A 19,569-nucleotide genomic window follows, 5' to 3' on the forward strand; every position below is an offset into this window, starting at 1 on the left:
TGATTCAATTAATTTTCAGACTTTAATGATTTGTGTGCCTTCACTAAAATTTTAAAAACAATTTCCACTTGAGATTTACCTTTCAGTCAAGCCCGTTTCACATTTTATATTTCACATTCCTGTGATGAGGCTTTTGAATATATAATGACAAATACTCTGTTCTAAACAGTTTGCAAATAGGAGGATCCCTTCACTTCACACATCTATGAATAGATAAGAACAATGCTGTATCAATGTCCATGATGCCTTCTTTTTGTCCTCAGTCCCCTTGAAAAGAGTTGGGTAAAGTGATAATTTATAAAACATTTAAATATATAGAACAATGTTTTCACATTAAAACTTCAGATCACATCACCTTACACAAAAGGAGTAATTTCGTTCATCCTTCCTTTTAAACCTTGCAAATGAAGTTTAGAGACACAAGTTCAGTATTCTCACTTAAGATGAACGGGTCAGGGACCCAGTATTTCACTTGAAAAACAGAGAAACAAGTTTTATTTCATAATAAAACATATATCTACATAAAGAGAGAGATTTAGATAATTATATAAAATAGGAAGATGCTATTCCCGTTTTTGGAAATAAATTTACATCCGCACATACAAAGAGTGTGTGTTTTTTTTTTTTTTAATTTTTAAACCCCAATATTAAGCAGTAACAATTAAATGACCCATCTAAAAAATGCTCAACAATAAGTAAGTAAAAGTTCATGGTTTTATGAATATTCTCAGGGTTTTCACATGTGAACTAGAGAATTGGCTTTTATAGGTTCATGTAGGTCAAATACACATGGGTCTAATATTTTCTCATCCTTTAAAAGTGGAGCCATCTGGTATAGAGAATGTCATTGTGACTTGTGGATTCTGGGGTACATTGCTTAAATAGACTGACCATAATTTATCATTGCAAACCAAGATATTTTTGAGAGTTACAGAACTGCTGTTTGTAATTACCAAGGCAAACCAAAAATACCGATGTACATCCTCTACCACTAACCTAGACTCTCCCTTGGAAACAAGTCAGCTATTACATATTTTTTTTACAATGTCTTGTATCAGTTATCACTTTAGCATAATGTTCTCTGAACGTCTCACATATTCACAAGTCATTACACTTCCACCTAGCCCTAATATTAAAAAAAAAAAAATCCTACATGAAACATGTGCATTCTTTACAAAGTTAACTCATTCTTCATTCATTCAACATATAATTATTGCCAGCTCTTAACACTTTGAAGCAACTACCTTTTTCTGGTAAAGAAGAAAGTGTAGGAGCCCTTAAGCTTCTTTCTTTTTATTTTCCTTCCATGTTTTTATTTAAATTCCAATTATTTAACATATAATGTAATATTAGTTTCAGGAGTAGAATTTAGTGATTCATCACTTATATAGAACACCCTCCCTTAAGCTTCTTAACTCAAAATATCTGAAGGTCAACATGCTATTGTACTCCATTATTACAATAGTATCTGAATACATTCATGCAACAATATACAAGTAAGATTCTTCATTGTGAAACAAAAGTATTAGAGAAACTTTAATAAAACGTATATAATAACCAAATATATACTGAGTGTTTGAATAAAATACTACGGTAAGGGTCATGTACAATTAAAAAATAAAGCCAAACTTCCAAAAAGATCTTTCATATTAGAAGAAAACAGAAATCTGTATTATATACAAAAATGGCAGTAAAATGGGATGCGTTAACTGGGTGAAAGTAGTCCTAAGAGATTTAAAGAAATTATTTCTCCTGAATGTTACAAAAAGTCACCTATAATGAAATCTACCTTTTGCCTGTGTATATTCTCCTTTCTAGTAATAACACTCTGATTCTTTTTTAAGAAATCATCATTAATCCACTTTCAGGCCATGCAGTCTTAATAGGATTTACTCCCTCCTTCTCTTGTCCCATTTTCTGGCTCCAGGAATAAACCCATGGCCAAGGCCAGGCCAATCAACTGTGCACATTTCCTTGGGTACATTCATTGATGAGCGCATGGCCCAAGTGTAACCAATGACAGTCCATTCTGGCTCCCCAAAATACAAGCACCCTCTCACTGACGAGACCATCAGCCTGCAATTCCAAAAATCCATCACAGAGCTCCTCTGAAAGTGATAGAGCTCCTCTGAAAGTGAAGCCAGTTTAGAAAGGAAGAAGGAGGAGGAGTAGAAGAATAAAAAGAAGAGGAAGAAAACCAAAGGGGTTTGGTCTGCTAATATTGTTTCTGTAACTGTAGGCAGATGTGGCTCAAGAAACACTACTGTATTTTATCGTTGCATGAAATAATAAATAATAAATAATAAATTTTTATTGTTTGATTTCATCCTCTCTGTTTTTTATTTCTGATTTTTTTTAATTGTCTAAAGCCAACCATTTTTGGTTCCAGACCAAGCTAATGCTTCATCCGAAAGGAAGTAAAATTAACTTTCAACATGCAGAGAAAATTAATAATATTCCATCCAGAGGGGGAAAAGCAAACCAGGGAAGTGATCCAGGAAAGCATGCTCCAGATGGGGGTTTACCTGGAATACAGCAGAGGGAAAAAAGGAGGTTAGCATAGTGGAAAATATGCTGCCGTGTCATGACAAGATTGTGCACCTACTTCATTGTCAGAACCAGAAGCTGGAATCTTATTTTGCAGGCAAAAAATGTGTCATAGGCTACTTTAGATAGAGTAGGAGAATGACATGATCAACTCTGAAACTTTGGAAGATTCTGCTGACAACATTACATAGAATGGTATTAGAAGAGGAAACCCTAGAGAAAGAGTTGCAGACTTGTGGGGCTGACACAGAGGAATAAAGCACTTCAGTGAAGGTTTCTACCCAGAGGAGATTAAATAAAATGGGATGATAAAGCCTGCTTAACTCTCGACTTCCCCACTGACAAGGTCCTGCCATTGCTTTTTACTTAATGTGACACATTAAAGCATATTAAAGATGATGGCAGGTTTGATGTCAGTGGAAACTGATATGTAAAAGCATGAAGAGAGTATTAGAGTGTTTGTACTCAGTTACTAGTAAACAGAAACAAAAGGTTTCAGAGACTTCTCACATTAAATAGAATTAATAATCCGGAGACCTGGGTGGCTCAGTCAACACTTGATTTCAGCTCAGGTTTTGATAAAAAAAAAAAAAAAAGGAAGGAATAATGTACTAAAATTCAGTTGTCCACAGGGGAAGAAAAAAATGTGTGTGTGACTTAAATTTTATGGATAATGGTACTATTGTAAACTGTTTCAAAACTCATGTATTATAAAATGAGATGTCATTTGAAATGACAATTACCTTTCAGAAATCTCTGTTGAATCTTTGGATTTAAAAAATAAAACAAACAAAAAACCAGAATGTGAAATGTCCACTAAATTTATTTTGTTTTATTGAAATCATAACTATCTCTATGTGATGGTAAGCACATTTAGAGAGTTATAATTGTATAAATTCTAACTCCAGGTCAAAATTAATTCTAGGTCAAAATTAAACTTTAAACTTGGACACTGGTAAAGAAATTAAACATATGTGCAGGTGTATATGAGAACCATAATAGAGGTAGCATAGTCAATATTTCAAATGATTTGCTTACATCTGAAAAATGATCATGATAATGAATTTCAGGAAGGAGATGTATATTCAACTGGGTATAATGACCTTATGTTTATGGTGCCTGGAATGACAAAATCTCAGCTCCTTAAAGCATGAAAGGCTAGACTAGCTAGTATTCCATGCAATCCAGAAATGTGAAGAAAAGGAAATACGATTACTAGGAAAGATTATTAAAACTGAAGAAACAGAAAGAAGGAATTGGGAAGAATCAAGAAGTTTTTGTAACATACATAGAATGCACCAAATTCATGTTTTGAGCTCATACAACTACTAAAATAAGTAAATACATAATAAAGAAATAAAGAAATAGGTATATATACAGTAAATCTAATAAAGTTTAAAGGAGAGGAACTTGAATTTTAAAACATTTCTCAAATAGTACAAATGAGGTTAGGAAAGTTGGGATACTGGTCATGGTTCTCCAGAGAAAGAGAACTTATATATATGCAACTTACATATATAGTTGACCCCTGAACAATATGAGCTTGAAATTTGCAGTTCCTCTTATCCATGGATTCTTTTTATAAATGCAGTACCATATTGTAACTGTGTTTTCTGTTTTTTATAGTTCAGTCAGTAACATTTTATGTTCTTTAGCCTACTTTATTATGAGAATACAATATATAATTGTATAATATATATTGCATACAAAATATAATATAATACATATAGCATACAATATAGGTATTAATTGATTGTATCCATCAAGCTTCCAGTGAACAACAGACTATTAATTGTGTTTTGGTGAGTCAAAAGTTACACATAGATTTTCTATTATTTTCTACTATTTAGAGAGTTATAATTGTATAAATTATAATTCTAGGTCAAAATTAAACTTTAAGCTTGGTGTCCCTAACCCCCATGTTGTTCAAGGGTCAACTGTGTACAGATATACAGATGGACTAAACACTTCAATTAAGATAGAAAAATCACAATAAAATTGTGCATCATTAAGAGGAGATACACATTTAAAATAACATAAATCATATATATAATATATAAATACATGTATATATATATATATATATATAGAGAGAGAGAGAGAGAGAGAGAAGACAGAGATAATGACAGAGAGTTATGATAACAAACTGGCTCATGGGATTATGGAAGTTGACAAATCCCGGGATCTGCAGAGTGAGTGAGTAAACTGGAGACCCAGAAGAAAACCAAAGTTGGGGCTTCTGTCTAAAACCTGTACCTATAGAACACATGTATCATTCTGAGTCCAAAGGCAGGAAAAAAAAAATCACAGACCTGTACCCTTGAAACAAATAACATATGTTAAGAAAAAAAAAAAAAATAAACACCTCATTTTACTTAGTGGAATAAAGTTTTTTGGGGGGAAGTTCAACTTTTTGTTCTATTCAGGGCTCCACATGATGGGATGAGGCCCCTGCACACTGCGCAGAACAATCTGCTTTGCCCATTAAAATTTTTTTTTGACACATTATCTTCTTTTATTCAAGTACCAGTCTGATCACACATGGTCCAAGAACCCTCACATAATAAGCCACATATAAACAGATGTTAAAGATTGGTCTTCAAACATTATAGCCAATGATGCCATGCTTGCCTCTGATCTCATGGACATAAAACCACATCCACACCTCGGTGGCCACCAAACCATTCAGCAGAGCTTCCTTAACTGTGAGCTGTTTGAAGCTACCAGTTTGAGCACTCTTGACTATTTTTTTCAAGCTTGAATAGCTGTAGGGATCTCAGCAGGGGTTGGAGGAACCAGCTCAACTTTGGCATAGTGCCAAAATGTAGCCAATCGAGGCTTTGAGTAAGTCACAGCAGTGTTCACCAGCGCGGGGGCCTTCTCCGCCAGGTTACGAACAAACTGGGCCATGGTTCCAAGCTGGAAGGTCCGTCGCCCGGGATGGCTACTGAATGTCACCTGCCCATTTAAATTTTAATCTCATCCAAAAACTTCCTCCCAGAAACAGCCAGAATAATGTTTGACCAAATATCTAAGCATCCCATGGTCCAGCGGACACATAAAATTAACAGTCAAAGTAAATAAAGGAAAAACAAAACTGATACAAAGAGAAAACACAGCAAAGTAGAACACTTAATTCCAATTATATAAAAATGATATTAAATATAGATGGACTAAATCCTTCAATTAAATTTTAAAAGACTGTAATTAAGAAGAGATAAACATTTTAAATAATATATATGTAAATTAAAAGTAAAAATATTGAAAAGGAGATTTCTATGAAAATACAAATCATAAGAAATCTGGACAATTATATTAATAGCAGACACAGTAGCCTTCAGTGTTTGCAATATTCCAGAGATTAGAAAGGTATTTCATAGTAATCACCATAGTAAAATCAAGTCAGCAAGAGCAAAAATAGATGTTATAAACCTAAATATAGATGAACATAATATCAAAACTTAGAATCATATATGAAATATAAACTAGCAACTGAAAGAACAGAGTCAGAAATACAAGGACAGGAGAGTTCACTATTTCATAGACGAAATAGAAAACTGAGTAAATACATAGAAAATTTCAAGAAGACTGACAACTAATTCAAATTAATTAGTAGAGACCAGAACAAACAACAATTGTAGAATATAATTCTTTGTGAAGGAAGAGTGGTCAGCGAGATATACTGTACACTGAGCCATAAAACAAGTCTTAATACATTTAAAATAATTGAAATAAAACAGATTATGTTCTCTCATGTTGATAAAAGTGGTATTGGGCATTTATTTTAGATATTAAGATTCTCTAATACACACTTTTAACGAACCTAAATTCATCTTCAAATAATGCATACTATTTTGTGTATAGTACAGATACCTTCTAACAGTATTCACATTTCCTCCCTCCTGTTGATTATTTCAGTCACTCATCTTAATTATTCATATGCAATAATCACCTACTCCACTGTTAACTTTGTTACTTTAAGCAAACCTGTTATCTCTAAGTTTTGTAGAGTTTAGTGACCTTTCTAAGGAAAGGTCTAAAAAACTGTTGTAAAAGCAACACACACACACCCTCTACAAGAGATTGAGTTTATCAGTGCTCAATATTCTTCCCAAACTCCCTGCAATGTTAAAGAGGCTACACCCTGCTAATTAGTAAGTTTCTGCTAGTAAGTCCAACATGAAGATATTTGATTTTTCAATACAAACTTCTTGATAGTAAAAGCTTCTTGACCATGAATACTTCCTGATTATAGCACCTGCTCATGGATCTGAAACTAGAAGTTGTAGTAACAATTTTTCAATAGACAGGTAATTTTATGATTGCAGAAGAGGCGGTTACGTTCTGGTGGTCCAATTCTGTGGTATCCTTCTTAAAGTCAATCCTGATAACTGAATCTAAAGTGTATTTATTCAGAGTACTTTTTAAATTTTTTTTATTTTTCTGGCCATTTATATTCATTTCTTTTTCTTGAACCAGTGCATTATTTCAAGAACAGCTTAAGTTGCTTTCAAAATGAAAGAAAAATTTAGTGGCTCAGCCATGAGAGATCTTTTCTCCTTCTCTCTCACTGAAGAGTCCAGAAGTAGGTAAGTAACACAAATTGCCCAGGAAAATCTGCTAAGTGGGGAGTCTGCTTCTCCCTCTTCCTCTGCCCTTCCCCCTGCTTGTGCTCTCTCTCTCAAATAAATAAAATGTTAAAAAATACAAAATAAAAATAAAAACAGAAGAATTTATTGTAACTTACTGTGACAAGTATTGCTATTCTCCCATTCTTTGTTGTGGTTATAGAGTTTCCTGAAACTTCTAACACTGGCACACATTACCCATCTGACCAGTTTTCTAACTTATTTTTCACCAGTTGAGGATTTATGACTAAGTTATTACAATAGGAATTGGATAGAATTGGAAGTTACAACTTCTGTGCGTCTTCAATGCAAGTAGGTGGTTTGATGTCTACTTTTGCTTTCCTAGTCATAAGGGCTGGAATGCTTTTACTATATAGATGAGGTTGGTACCTTAGGGGAAGACAGAGCTATAGAAGGAGGAAACAGGTTCTCTGGATGAGCACTTTTTTTGTGTTACATAAAGTATTATTTCTCAAACTTTAGCATGCCTCAGCATCAACCCAACTGGAAGGGCTTTTTTTTATCTGTTCAGTATATTGAATGTAAATGGAGGTGACATTTGCTTCTGAAATGAATTTAAGTTGCTCTTGTTGATGGGTCAGTTTCAGAAGGATTACACTATAGAAATATTATTTTTGTGATGCTCCATTTCTGATGAATTAACCAGTATCACCACCAATTATCCAAAGTAAACAGAAGGAGGGACTTTCCATAGCAAACCTGAAAGAATAAGCTAAGTAAAAATGAAGAAAATTATAAGACACATGCATGCATAGATGCATATAAATATATTCATATATAACTCCACATATAGTGAAATGAATTCTATTGAGAGAAATGGTTGCTATTTATTTCAACAAAGATATCACATAAAAAATTGTGACTGGATTATTTTACTTTATTTCAGCTATCTTAATATTCATTATCTCACCAAAGTAATTGGCTATAATTATAACTATTATGATGTCAGGCTTTTGGCCATTTATTTTTCTAGTTATTAGTAAAAAAAAAAAAACCTGGAAAGAGAAAAAATTAAACACAATTAATGATTTAGAAAGCAAGAATATTGGAAATTAGAGATAGTGTTATGACTTTTTTAGAAAGGATAGGTCACAGAATTATTACTACACAAAGATGTCTATCTTAATTTTATTAAATTGTCTTTTCATGTCCTCATTAGTATACAGGATCCTTCCCTTATTTCCACTACTTTGAAGACATAGAGATTATAATAAATAGAAGTTTCTTATCTTTAAATACATTTCTGTATCTTTTAGGAAATTAGTTGTAAATTCATATAAGGATTAATTGAACAAAGCAAGAACTTGGAACCATGAAGAATCTAAGTAAATACTAATGAAAAGGATAAAATGAATCTCAAATCAATAGTATAACAATAAGTTATATATATTCCTTCTTAAAAGGAGCATACATCTTCCATCTTAGTTCAAAAAGCTCACATCTAATGTTGACTTGTAGCACTTATAATTATGTATGTGATTATATATGTATGTATGTGTAGATAAATAGGCTTAAATACAAAGAGTTGTTTTTGTTTTTGTTTTTTAAGATTTTGTTATTTATTTGACAAGCAGAGATCACAAGTAGGCAGAGAGGCAGGCGGGGCGGGGGGGGGGGTGTGTGGATGCAGACTCCCTGCTGAGCAGAGAGACTGATGTGGGCCTCAAACCCAGGACCCTGGGATCATGACCTGGGCTGAAGGCAGGGGCTTTAACCCACTAAGCCACCCAGGCACCCCCACAGAGCTTTTTTTTTCAATTTGATTCTTGTTACTCAGCAATAGTGAAAGTTCAGGGGAAAGTTTAAAAGTTAAAAATTTTAAGAAGAAATGAAGCCATGAAAGTCAAAGGGACCATTCTGAACACATTTAAGTCATATAATATATTTTAACCAGAAAAATAACAATAAAAAATGAAACAATATAAAATAATACTTTAGCTTATATATTCTAAAGTAGCCAAAATTTTAATCAGAAGTAAACATATAACATATATATGCTAATATATAACATAAGTTATATATTCCTTTTATTTGAGTTCATTAAAATATCAATGTACTAAATAAACTAAGTATTATAAAACATGTAATTTATATTATCCTTATCTGCCAAAGCATCTTCAAAAACAATGTCTAATAAATCCTTGATTAAGTGACTGTTACTTGGATTTATGGATTTATATGATAATGGAAGTAAAGCTTTTTAGCAAACATCTGTACTCATTGTGCTTGTTAATAACAAATATCTTTTTAAATGAAACCTAAAGCTAACCTGGTAAGGGCCTGAAGCTGAAGGAGATAATATATTATTTTGTATTATTTGCAAACTCACTATTCATTAATAATGTATTTGGGAGAAATTTTATTTTTTTCTATGAACACAGTTTAGGATTATGAAGCATAAAGAAGTTTATCCTTTTTTGAGGGAAAACGGATGAATCAAGGGATAAACCTAAGGGACAAGGATTTCTCCCGTGCTGCTTTAAAACTCAATTTGAAATGTTGTTATATAGCTTTCTGTTTCTCTTATCAAATATTTATACTTATGTTATTTATAAATTTGATATACTGAGAACCTTTTATATATGAGGTATTATTCTAAATGAAGAGAAAAAAAAACAACAACAAAAAAAACTTCTTCCTCCAAGGAGGGTTATATTCTGAGGTTGGGATAGAAACAAAAATAAACAAACGAGTAAAGCATCTAATGTATCAGATGACATGGAGAATAAGAGAGTATAAAATGTGGGTATGGGAAAAAAGAGAAGAGCTGATATTTTAAAGGGGGATGGTTAGAAAATGCTTCTTGATGAGATGACATTTGAGCAAAGTGGAGTTAGATGAAGCAAGAATCATTGTGGGTATCTAGGAAAATGGTATTCCAGGAAGATATATGGCAGGTTCAAAACCTCTAAAACAGGTATTTACATATGTCCATAAAACAGCAAATAGTTCAGCGTTGCTGGAGGAAAATACGTGAAGAAAGAGAATAGTAGAAGATGGAGATAAAGAGTCAATAACAAGAAGAACTTGCAGTCACATAGGTTCTTACAAGTGTATGTGACAGAATCCACTGGAAGATGAAGTGCAGAGGGTCATAAGTTACTTTAGGCTCAGCAGGATCATTTTAATTACTGTGTTGTTTATAGAATGAGGTCTAGGATAGGAAGGAATAATATTAGAATGAAGACTAAGAGGATATTACAACAATGCAGTTAAGACACTTTATAGCTTTACTCATGATAGTAGCAGGAGATGTAACTAAAATTTTCCTGATTCTGGGCACATTTTGAAAATAGAGCCAACATGATTAACCACTTGTTTGAATATGAACAGTGACAAAAATAAAGGAAGCAGGAATCAAGGTAATACGAAGCTACTTGGCCAGAGCTACTGAAAGTGGCTGTTCGCAAGAAAATGAAGATGTGCTGTGGGCTACAATAAAGTTTTCTTTGTTTCATGAGTTTTATGTCATACAAGTCTTGTCACTAGAAGGAAAAAGAGAGCAACAACATAGCTAACGGAGAATCGAACATTTGAAACTGAGGATATGGAGATAATGTAGTTACTGGAAATAAGAAGGTTTAGGGAAATGTTGCTCAATTAATTTAATTTTCACTAAAATGTGGACAGATGAATAAGGAGGAAGATCAGGAGTTCTTCTCAGCCTGCTAACTTTGACTTGCCAATTACTCATGCATAGGAGATGTCTAGTCTGTAGAATATAGGACTTGTCATCACATCTATGATATTTAAAGCCATTAGTCTACATCTTAACAATTAAGTGATTAATAAAAATAAAGATCAGTTTTTCAAGGACTGACTACTGGAACAATACAAAGTGTTGATGACTAAGACATAAGGAGCAACCTTCGATAGAAAGTGAGAAAGAGAAGTGGGTGAAGTAGGAAAAGAAACAGAGTGTTTTGATCCAGACACCAAATAATGCAAATCTTCTGCTTGATAAACTGTATCAGAAGTTGGTAATAGGTTAGGAAACATTAGGATTACAAATTGACCATTGTATTTAGAAATGTAGTGAGCAAGTATGAGAAGAACAGTTACTGGGGCGCCTGGGTGGCTCAGTGGGCTAAAGCCTCTGCCTTCAGCTCAGGTCATGATCCCAGGGTCCTGGGATAGAGCCCCACATCAGGCTCTCTGCTCAGCAGGGAGCCTGCTTCCCCCTCTGTCTCTGCCTGCCTCTCTGACAACTTGTGATCTCTCTCTGTGTCAAATAAATAAATAAAATCTTAAAAAAAAAAAGAACAGTTACTAGAAATGGTGGTAGCCAGAACTGATTGCATATATTAAAATTAAAATTATATTAAAATTTCAAAAATTCTAATAACCAGAACTGATTTCATATATTAAAGAATGAAAGGGGCAGAACTGGGAGAGAGTAATAAACATTTTTAAAGAGTGCAAAGTTTTAAAAGCGAACAGAGAAATAAAGTCAAGAAAGGCTTTATCTATTGCTGGTTTTATATATATATATTTTTTTTTTTGAGGCAGTTTTTTTGTGTTTTTTTTTATTTCAGTTTTGTATACTGATAGCAATATTCATTATTCTTGAGATGTAAAGATGAGAAGCACTGGAGCAATGTCTTTGATTAGGTGAGAGGAAACCGTGCATAAATAGAGGGGTGACATCATCTGGAAACATGAACAGTCATTCCTATTAACATGAGAAAAGGAAAGACAAGGGAAAGAAAAGTTATAAAATAGTCATCTCAGGAAGTGGCAGACTGAAAAGATTTGGAAAATATAAAATACTTCCCAAGAAGCTTAAAGGATCCACTTGAAGTTAACGGTCATGATTATAATGTGAAGCCATTCCACATAAATTTGTTTGCTATCCAGTCATGTTCAGCTGCACAAGTCCTGCTAGAATTCTGCATTTGTCTTTTAATTCTGCCAACTGAGACGGACCATCCTAGAGAAGAGTAATTTGATGGTGCTTGCAAGGACATGATTATAGTGATAAATCATAGGTCATCAAGGAAATGAGGATATGTTGTATGTTATAATGAAATATTTTATTTATGTCATAGAAATCATGTTGCTAGAAGAAATAAGAGAGAAACAATTTAGTAACTGGAGAGTTGGGCCTCGGAATTTTAGGTATGGGGATGATATGGTTATAGGGAATAAGATGGTTTAGGGAAGTGCCACCCAGTAAAAATTTCTGTGATTAGAAAGTTCATATACCCATAATAAACCACTAGTAAATGTGGCTACTGAATCATTGATATTAATTAAAGACCTAGATACAGCTCTTGACCAGGAATGAGGGGCTGAGGAAGAATAAAGGAATAACACATAGCATTAGAGAAAGGGAAAGTGAGGGCTAGAGATGAGAAGAATGACGTATGTGAAAATAGATGATTAGTCTTTATACTCATGGGTAAAGAGTGGAATAGTTGATGATATAAGATTCAAACATGGGGCATTTTAGGGAAAAAAAAAAAAAGAGAGAGAGAGAGGAAGAATGTTTTAAATATTAGAACTAGTAGTGGCAGCCAGTAGAATAAGATGTTGAGAATGCCAAATGTCCATTCCTGTAAAGGGTTGCATGGGAAGTTATGTCCTCAAAGAAGAGCCATATTTCAGTTAGAATAATAAAGTAAAGAAAATTTTCAAGTATACATAGGATGCTTTGATGAAAAATCACCTGGGTTAAAGATGTCATTAGAATGGTTTGTTAAGGGGCACCTGGGTGGCTCAGTGGGTTGGAGCCTCTGCCTTCGGCTCAGATCATGATCCCGGGGTCCTGGAATCGAGCCCTGCGTCGAGCTCTCTGCTCAGCGGGGACCCTGCTTCCTCCTCTCTCTCTGCCTGCCTCTGCCTGCTTGTGATCTCTGTCTGTCAAATAAATAAATAAAATCTTAAAAAAAAAAAAAAAAGAATGGTTTGTTAAAATCAGGAGAAGGGGGCGTTGGGATAGCTTAACTAATTAACTAGAGAGATAGAGGAAGGGCAGGGCAGGAAGGGGAGGGAAGGAAAGGAACGGAAGGAAGGTGGGAAGGAAGAGAGGAAGGAGGGAGGGAGGGGTTTTAGGGGGTGAGAATACCGGGAATGAGGAGTGACCTCGGAGTCCTAGGCATTACAGGAGAACTGTTATAAATAGGGTAAAGAACATAATATGGTTAATTGTGATTATCTCAGAGCAGATAGATTTTTCTATATTCTCTTTGGACAGTTTATAGATCATCCATTTCATTCACTAAGTAATAATTAGCCCTCAGCCAGGTGTCAGAATTGATACAAAACTCCAAGGAACAAGTGTGCACTATAAAGTGAACATGGTTTCCACATATATTTTCTGCCAAAAATACTGCTTACAGTACCAGATTTCATACCTGTAATCTGCTTTGTAAATGAGTACATTGTATATTGTGTATATTTCTGTTCTCAGATATTTTGCTCATGGCAATTGTCAGTCTTTGACTTTCAAAGAGAATTGATGAGTTCTTTTACTGTGTCCTGAAATGATCACTCTTGGTTTTATCCACCAGGATTGCACATTATTTTAGTTGTCCCTTAAAAGCTATTCTCTAGTTGCTTTATGAGTTAAAAAAAAATCATTTTAATACACTTGGAAAACAGAAAGAACAGATATCATAAACTATTTGATAGGTAAGAAGAATAAGGACAGGTAGAAAAAACTGAAATATCATTCCAAAGATTACGTTGAAGTGGCATTATCAGAAAAACTTCACATTATTTTAAATACTAACCCAGCAGTTTTACAAAATGGTTAGAAAGTGTTTTCTGTTTTATTTCCAATATAAAACATTCTGTTGTTTATTTTGGACACAGAAACAAACTGGGCTTACTTCCACAGAAAACCACAGTAGTGATTAACATCCTATGTTGGAGAGTAACCACAGTGCGACAGACTTACTATAATTCCAAATCTGAACTGTCAACGCCAATAATTAACTAATTGATAAATGTAACAGATATTTTCTCCCATCCTTTTCTTAGCTGACCTCTATTTAAACTTGAAGTCCTTGACCTTTCCTCTCTGAAGCTATGTCTTTAAACTTTCATGACACCATTCTCCTTGGTTTTCTCATCATTTTTTTTTCTGTGTTTAAACAATGCTTTCTTCCAAAAGTTAGTATTTACACATTCTTTCTGTCTTTCTCTTCTAATTCCTAGGTATTTACATTCTCTCCTACTTATTTTAACTGCCATGTTGATGACTCCAGAACCAATATTAGTGATCTCATTTCTGTCTTGAATTTCCAAATCTCTGTACTGGATACCTAAGGTAGGATTACCATTTCCAAACCTGAACTCAATTCCCTTCCAAATATGTATGTCTTTGTGTTTATTGTCTATAGTGGAGACATTGTTGATCCAGTCTTGACACCAGAAACCTGAAATCTTCACCGATTTCTATTGCTCTCTCTCCATCTATCATTTCTCCTCCGAGGTATTTAACTTTCTCACAAAGAATTTCCTTTTTTTAATTTCCAGAGTCTGACACCCAACAATGCTTAAAAATGTCTGCCAACTTAAATTAAATGACTGAAACTCTTAATACAAGTCTATTATGTAGCATTTCTCCATGCTACTCTAATTTTCAATTGGTCTACAAAGGATTCTCTAGTTTCAAAGATTTTTTCACCTTTCTAAAATGTATTTTTTTCCAGGCTATCTTTTTATATTATTTTGGCTTCTTACTTTTAGAATAAATGAAGCTTCCAGGCATAGCATAATACTGAACTAAATACACAGATGGAAAATTTCTTACCAAAATGGATGACCTACTTTGGTCAATTCACCTAACTCCTATTCAAAATTTTTAATAGACTATAACCAGATGATCTGAAGATCTTTTGAAGTAAAGAAAGGATAGAATTTAATTACAAAGAAAATATTCATTTTAGACCAGAATAATAATAATCAATTACATTATCACAACCCATTACCAGGTTTCAACGTAAGAGTTGTTTTGTTAAAATATGGTGAAGTCTCAAACAAATATTTCTAATTTACTAAGATCATCAGAGTTTAGCTAGTTCTATAGTCACTTACTTGTTCTCATGTTAAATGCCTACCCTTTCTCTTTTATGAATAATTCATGAGATCAGGAATAATTTAGTTTTCATTAACCTTTGTGTACTTAAAACAGTTCGGTCTGGCATCTGCCCATTTGTTCTTGTTCGGAGAACTAATTCAACAAAATTCAATCTCATCTCTATTACCATAGCACATGCAACAATGTGTGAGATAATATTGTACCAATTCCTTCTTTTTTTAAGATCTTATTTGTTTTTTTGAGAGAGAGAGCATGAATGTGAGAGAGGCAGTGGAGAGAAAAGCAGACTTCTTGCTGAGCAAGAAGCCTAATGCAGGGCTCAATTCCAGGATTCCTGGATCAGGGCCTGAGCCAAAGGTAAGTGCTTAGTGCTTAACTGACTGAGCCATCCAAGCAGCCCATACCGACTCCTTCTTATTTTGTTGAGTATAAGTCTTATACTTTTTAGGGGGGGAGGTATTTTCTTTCCTTCGTTATTTCCCATGTAGAAATATGTGATTTTTTAGGTGACATCCAGTTATGTGGAGTTAAACTATTAAGAAAGGCCGATCTCTGGGAAAATTTCTTCCCTTTACTTTGGAATGCTATGAGGAAGTGATTCTGATTACATGTTTCAGCTCTGCTGATATAAGCTTATGTCTGGGTGAACTCTCCCTAGGTCTAGTTTGAGGTGAGGCCTGAGATTTGGTAAGGGCGGGCAGTCGTTCTGTTGTTATTGCTGGTCTTTTTTTTTTTTAAGTAGGTTCCACTCCCAACAGGGGGGCTTGAACTCATGACCTTGAATTCAGGAGTCACGTGCTCTCCTGACTGAGCCAGCCAGAGGCCCCCGTAATGGAAGGCAGTCCTTTTGAAGACAAACATTCTATTCTTCAATGAGATTATCTAAATGATGATTGACAACTTATCAGCTTATCACCATTTGCTGTCTCCCAAAACTTATTTAACAATTGGTTAAAAACATACAAGGTAGAAAGCTGTACTATGTATTGAACTTCTACAATTTTAATAATAACTCAGTGATAGGATGGAATGTTGAGAGAAGAAAAAAGAAAAGGAGCAACAGTATTCTTGGCTTTTGCTCAATGTCAAGGTGGAGTGTAAGTGGAGGTTAAATAGGATTCAAAATAGCTTTCACGATAGCAGCTTGCTTCCAGACAAATATCTCTTGCCCAAGTGAGACAGTCATTTAAATCAACACAAAATGTAAGTTTTTCCTTATCCAATATTTTGAATTGTACATTTTTTTTCATTTATAGTAAACACTGTTTTCTTTCCCTTTCAACAACCTCAAATCTAATGGATTCAAATAATTATAATGATATTTAGCATTCCTAAAATACCGCTCTAACATTTATTCACAAAATTACCATGGATGTTTCTATGAATAATTGTCTGTTAAAAAGAAGACATGATGTCACTGAAAAAATAGCACTTTATTCAACACTAGGCTCTCTTAAGAAATTTTATGTTTGTAAATGCTTTTTTGTGAAATCTTTGTTACTACATGACCCATGGAGTTGATGCCAAATAATAATTTACAGTATTGACTACTTTATACAATGAGATGAAACTCCCATAGATAGAGTGTCTAGCCTTATTGCTAAACCCATTATATCATCACTCTCATACCTTGGGATATAGTTAGGATGCAGCACTATATACTTGTAGCCATATAACAAAATGGGTAAGAGAGGGAGCTTTGATGTTAGACTGCCTGCATAGCAATCCAAGTTTCAGATATTTCTAGCTGTGTGACATTGGCTGAGCTACTTAACCTTCTTACTTCCCAGATGTTTAATCTATAAATTGAAAAGAATCGCATTACCCATTTTATGGAATTACTATTAAAAAAAAAAACAACAACTAAACAACTCAACTAGAAGTAAGACACAAAATTTAGTACTCAGTAGATGTTTACTATTATTTGGTTGGGGTATAAAGGATCAGGTTGGGGTATAAAGAATCATAAATTATTCATTTTTACTGGGTTAAAAGTGATTCTACAGAAACCAATGCATCTAAAGTGCTAAAAACAAAAAAACAAAATTAGAACACTTGCAAATTAATGTCCACACATTATTTTTACAAAAAGCCACAAGCTAAATTATCATTCAATGTTGCCAACCTAAGCCAACTAACTGCCTCATTTAGATTCCAGGCAGACAGGCAGGTATGCAATTGCATCAGGGAAGCCAGCAGCTAATTATCTGACTATAGTGGAACTTTAAATATCAAACCAGTTTCAAAAGCAATGCTCTTTTTTATGGAACAAGCATAGATGTTTATGATTGGAGAAAACTGAAATAATATTTGGATGTCCTAACGAGATGGAGGACCACATAATCTATTAAAAATAAGGTACACATTAGTAGCAAAGATAACCTGATGGTGTCTACAAACCGCTGTTCCTGACAAGTTACTGTGGGTCTGCACCAGATAGAAAGAAATCAAATTAAAACTGATGTGCATTATGTGCCAGAAACCACTCTCAACCTCTATTCATAAAGGTGTCATGTACATAGAAATGTGACATTGAATGTTTTAGAACTCTTAAATAATTGAACACCAAAATATGTGTTCAAAGCTAATTTTCAGGGTGCCTGGGTGGTTCAGTGGTTAAGCACCTGCTTTCAGGTCAGGTCATGATCCCAGGGTCCTGGAATCGAATCCTGTACTGGGCTCCATGCTTGGTGAGGAGTCTTCTCCATCTGCCAGCTGTTCCCCCTGCTTGTGCTCTCTCCCTCTCTCTCTGTCAAATAAATAAGTAAAACCTTTTTTTTTTAAGTAATTTTCATTTTTAGATTATATTTACATTATGTTGTATAGTTGGTGGATGTTCCACACCAGATATAAATGTACTTTACTTTTTTTTTTTTTTAAGATTTTATTTATTTATTTGACAGACAGAGGTCACGAGTAGGCAGAGAGGCAGGCGTGGCAGGGATCGGGAAGCAGGCTCTCCGCTGAGCAGAGAGCCTGATGCGGGGCTCGATCCCAGGACCCTGAGATCATGACCTGAGCCAAAGGCAGAGGCTTAAACCACTGAGCCACCCAGGCACCCCAAATGTACTTTACTTTAAATAAATGAAACCTGATTGAGATTTCTAGAGTAGGGTTCTAGATTAAGTAACTATTACATATGTAATAAGTCTATTTGTCTTTGAGATGGTGTGGCTGGTAAAGTACACTAGAAGGGATTCTGTTTATTGGAGTAAATGAGAAAATAAACAAGAAAGATTATTTGAATATATCACTATTTCTACCTACACACTTATGTTCACTATTTTGAACAAACATATTAAACTGATTATTGGAGTGAAAAGCTGCTTGCATATGATAGTTCTAGAAGCTAAATTATTTTTAAAACATTGATTATCAAAATATTAACATAAATCATACATAGTAGAGAAATGGGTTCAATTGGAATATTTATGGAAGAATCATTAATCTAGGATCTCAAGTTCTATGGATTGACACCAGCCACATCAATGAAGTGATTGCTTGATTCTCATTTGCATAGTTTGTGGATAGATAAATCATAAATATCAGATAAAAGCATAAATCCAGTTTGATCTAAGTTGGAACCTATTTATAGTCACTATTGATTCTACTTGTGAATTAGTTAAAATATCAGAGCTGAATTTGAATCTCATCTTTGTCAGTTTCCAGATTTATCCTTGAAAATCTATTTTCTTTTGTGAGTCACTATTTTCAATGAAATATAAAGATGTTTATAGTAGAAAGTATTTGTTGAGAACTTATTTATTACCTGGAAGACTCCAAGCACATTTCTAGTGCACAGGTCATTCATATAGTGTCCCCCACCTCCTGTAAGTAGTGGAGAATTTTGGAAATTACCATATCTGGCCTCAAAAGAAAGCCAGAAAACTGAACTGCAGACACATCAAGAGCTTAGGTGGCAAGAAATAGGAACTGAAATCAGACAGTTGAGTATTTAGTGGATTCTGAATAATTTTCTTTAATGTCTGAGAAACTTATGGAAAAATACTGAATTTTTTAGAACTAATAATATAAAGCAATAAAATTAAGGAAGGAAACACCATTACAGAATAGATTTTGCTCATTTATTTTTATTAGTATTTATTATTTATTATAATAATTCATTATGTACTAATTAATGTCCTGTAGGATAGTATATATAATTAATGACAGAATATAAGACTTCTAATAGCACAAAGCTATTAAGTCTTTTAAGGGAAGTAGGAAAGTTTACTTATTTTGATAGAGAATTTTTGTCTTGAGATTAGTGAAATAAAAATAATTGAGTTCTAACATTTTAATTAAATTACATGCATTTATTAACTA

At 33.8% G+C, this 19,569-nt stretch overlaps 1 pseudogene; it reads right to left on the reverse strand.

Moving 5' to 3' along the window:
* Positions 1 to 5,037: 5,037 nt before the first annotated feature.
* Positions 5,038 to 5,482, reverse strand: LOC101680879 (annotated as a pseudogene).
* Between the last annotated feature and the right edge of the window lie 14,087 nt (positions 5,483 to 19,569).

This window comes from Mustela putorius, unplaced genomic scaffold (genome assembly GCF_011764305.1).
Source record: "Mustela putorius furo isolate JIRA1106 unplaced genomic scaffold, ASM1176430v1.1 tig00000430_pilon_pilon_pilon, whole genome shotgun sequence".
In the NCBI taxonomy this organism is placed as follows: Eukaryota; Metazoa; Chordata; class Mammalia; order Carnivora; family Mustelidae; genus Mustela; species Mustela putorius.